At 65.2% G+C, this 3,851-nt stretch overlaps 1 protein-coding gene across 1 annotated transcript in view; it reads right to left on the bottom strand.

Moving 5' to 3' along the window:
• KCNAB2 (potassium voltage-gated channel, shaker-related subfamily, beta member 2) overlaps positions 1-3,851 on the bottom strand; it is a 13,452-nt gene that overhangs the window by 9,457 nt on the left and 144 nt on the right. The gene's annotated exons all lie outside the window — the stretch shown is intronic.

Raw genomic sequence — 3,851 nt, forward strand, 5'->3', positions numbered from 1 at the left:
TCCGCCGGCCGGGGGGCCGGTGGCAGCCCCCACTCGGGGGGGTGCCGGCTGGCCACGCTGCGCAGGCTCTCGCTGTACGTCATGGAGAGCATCACGCTGCCCGAGCCTGGGCTCCGCAGCCTGGCCTTGCCGTTGACCGCTCAGCGATGCTATGGAAAGAGCCGGGAAAGCGCCCTGCCGCCGCTCATGGGAGAGCCCTGCCCACGCCACGATGCCGGAGCGGCGGCATCCGCCCTCGCAAGGACCTGCGGCGGGTCTGCGGCGCGGGGAAGGTAGAGCGGGGACCCCGGCAAAGCCAGTCGCTTCAGCGGAGTAAAGCCTTGGCAGGGGAGCCAAAGAGCAAAGGAAGGCCGAGGGTGGCAGCGCGGCAGGGAAGGGACACGGCGCTGGGCAGCGCCGGGCAGCTGGGGCTGCAACGGGCGCCTGCCACCGCCGCCTCCAGCCCGGCAAGCTGCTGCAGCCTGGCACCTGCCCCGGCTGCGCCGTCTCCCAGCTCGCACCGGCTGGGCTGGCACTGGTTTGCATCCCTGCGAGGGACACGGTGGGCCCCGGGAGACGGCTGAGCGGCGGCACAAGCGCTGCCGGTGAGAAGCCAGCACCGCGTGCCGGCGGGTGGGAGAGGTCAGGATGGGAAAGGTGTCCCTGTGTGGCTCCCCGGGGAGGGCGAGCATCCACAGAGGGGCTGTGGGCACTGGGTGCTCGCCGGTGGCTGCCGTGCCCGCGGCAGGCTGCCGCAACTTGCGCCGCCAGCCGACACCTTCCCTGCAGCCGTGGCAGCGACCTCCCAGCTGGTGCCGAAAATAGCCTGCCGCAGAGCGGGCTTCTCACCCGCTGGAGGTGCTTGCCGCCTCTATGGCTGGGATCTCGTCGGAGGTGGCACCGGCATCGATTTCCCTGCTGCTCTCTGCAGCGACCCTCGCACTCAGTGTCTGAAAGAAGGAGCGGGGACTGGGGCCAAAACTGCGGCACTGGTGCCAAAGTGGCTGCTGGGAGTGCACCGTACTGTGGCTGTGCCGGCATCAGGCTCTGGCCAGGCTCCCGCTGGTGGTTTTTTCTTTCCCTATGAAGCTCAAATTTATGGTAGCAGGAGCCAAAAGCAAAGCACACTCTCCCATTGAGGTATGGCCTCAAGAAAAAAATAGAGGAAGAAAACCCAGAAGATATGGAGCAGCAGCTGGTGAGGGGTGACCGAAACCCCAGGGTGCTCATGCGATACCCAGCACTGCTGGAGACCCTCCTGCTCTGCAGCAAGGTCTCGGGAGTGCTGGCAGACCCCTCTCCTGCGGCAAAACCAAACTGAACCCCAGCCACCAGCCTCCTCCTCCTGCTGCGCCTCAAAGCTGGAGTCCAGAGCCGGCACCGCCGGCACCAGCCCATCTCCGTGGCTGGCTGTTTTAATTAGGGCAGCACCGGTGGCTCCTGCTGGGCACAGGCACAGCACCCGGCCCCGGTGGGACCCTCTCAACCCCCGGTGGGATCCCCTTGCCTGCTAGTGGCCAGGAAAAGTCCGAAACGGCTGCACTGCTGCTCTACAGCTTCACCGCAGTGCAATTAAATGGCTGCAGCAAGCGAAGCTAGGGGCTTTGGGCTGGGCTGCTTTGAGGAACGGGGTGGGAATCCACCGGTCCCCTCCATTTCAACACCTCCCTGATTTTCAGCTGAGCAATGTTACGAGGCGGCAGAGAGAGCACGGGAGCAGCGGGTTCGTCCACGGGCCCTTCGTTAGCAGAAATCCTGATGCTGCCTGAGGGACGAGAAGCGGCGGGGGCTGCAGGAGCTGTCGAAGCCCAAGCAGCGCTGTGCCCAAGCGAGAGAGGCGAGGAAGGAGCAGGGATGGGGATGGCATGCAGGCTCTGCAGGGTGATGGGGGGATCGTTAGTGCACATCAGGGATACAACAAGTGGGTGACAGTCGGGTGGGCGGGGTAGCTGCTCAAAAAGGCGTCTCTCCAGCCCAGCTTGCCAAGCTGGGAACTTGCTGGCAACCAACAGCCTGCCTAAAACCAGAAAGACCCCAACCCAAAACCTCCCCAAGCCACCAAATCCCGAGTCACCCCACACAGCAAATCCTCCCTGCTGCCCCCATCCCTGCTCGCCGCCCGCGCTGCCGGCCCCGACTCACCCGCGCCCCGGGGATGCTGCTCATGGACAGCAAAGCTCTGGGTGGCCAGGCTGCCCCGGGGCAGCTATAAGAGATGCGCAGCCGCCGTGTTTTTTTGCATTAGGGGAGTGTCGGCGCTTGGCATCCAAAGCAATTGGCGGCTGCAATGGGTCCCCCCAGAGCCCAGCTTTCTCGCCGTGCTCCATTAGCCCTATTAGGGGATTTTCTTCCTTGCGAAGGGGAGCTAAATTATTCATGGCCGCTTTGCTAAAAGCCAGAGGATGCGCCGCTGCTTTATCAACGCTGGCATCGCTGCCTCCGCCCACAGCCGACCCTCACCCTGCAGCGACAGGTCCCGCACCACCGGCACGTGGGGTGGTGGGGACGGCCGGGCACACTGGGAGCTGTCGGGGAGCGGAGCCGGTCCCCCGTGGTGGACGCAGCCCTCCCGCAGTCCCCATTTGTGATGGGGTTGGAGCTGGGCTGGGGGAGAACCGAAACATGGACTTCTCTGGGCCAGAGCCCCAAAACGGGGCTGGGTGATGGACACGGGCGGCAGCTGCCTGCAGGCAAGCCGGTTACTGCCTGTCGGCCTCGGGAGCCTTTCGCACCAGATGTGTCCAGTGGTTCAGGTGTGCGGCTGTGCCTGGCCGGTTTGGCAGCCAAAACTCACCCGTGGCTCGGCGGTGCCGGCAGCGGCATATCGCTGGGACAGGTACGCTCGCAGTGCCGCCAAGCCACCCCGGTGCCGGCCAGCCTCTCCTCCTCCAACTGCCCACAGGGATGGAGAAGGGAGGCCACAGCTCTCTTGGGGGGCATCCCCCCGACCCCACCGCATCACAGCCGGGCCGGAGCCGGTCTGGCACCACCGAGCTGCTGCGGCCCCACGAACACCAAAGCGGTTGCTGGTACAGCATGTCAGGGAAAAGTGCCGCCTTCACTTCAGATGGTAAAAGGGTGGGGAGGGGAACTGTTGCCTTCTGTACCACTTAATGACGCTTCTCTTAATGGAAGGAGCAGCGGAACGGCTGGCTGGCTTCCTGGAGCTGCCCTCGGGAGAAGCCAGTGGGCTCTTCCCGGCGCAGCATCGGTGCGGGATGCTCCCCCCGAGCCAAGCCAAGCCCTGCACGCCCGTGGTGGCTGCCCCCCAGTAGCCCTCCGGCCATGCTCCGGCCACGCTCTGCTGCTTGGGGACCCCGGCGAGGACGGCCCCCACCTACCCGGCCGCACACGCGCGGTCCCCACGTCGCACTGCCAAACCCACGAGCAGGTGAAGACACGATGCCACGTCGGCGATGCCCACCCTGCACGATGTGCCAGCATCGCCCGTGCCAGCACCACCCCGGGCACGGGTCGGGGCTTCAGTCACGTCTGCTTGCCGGGGGCGGATTTTGGGGAGGGGGAAGGGCTGGGTTACCTGTAGAACTGGAGCTGGCGCTTGGGGCTCCCGTACCTCGCGCTTCCGACAGCAAAGGGGAGAAAGAAGAAAGATGCCACAAACCCCATTAGAAAGGTGGAGCAGGACCGAGCGGCAGAGCCGGTGGCCGCAGGAAGGGTCGGTGGCGCCCACCCGCATCGTGGGCACCGGCACGCTCCCCAAAAGTACCCATTCTTCCCGAAATAGGCATCAGCGCCAGAAAATGCTGCTGCCGCTGCCTTGTTTTTTGCAGTCCTGGAAGTTTTTGCACAAAGCATGCCAGGGTGGTTTTGGGGGGCCATGACCCCAGGTTTGAAGCCCCGCAGAGCCCCCC

The sequence above is a fragment of the Haliaeetus leucocephalus genome, unplaced genomic scaffold (assembly GCF_000737465.1).
Source record: "Haliaeetus leucocephalus isolate CR32 unplaced genomic scaffold, Haliaeetus_leucocephalus-4.0 Scaffold190, whole genome shotgun sequence".
Classification (NCBI taxonomy): Eukaryota; Metazoa; Chordata; class Aves; order Accipitriformes; family Accipitridae; genus Haliaeetus; species Haliaeetus leucocephalus.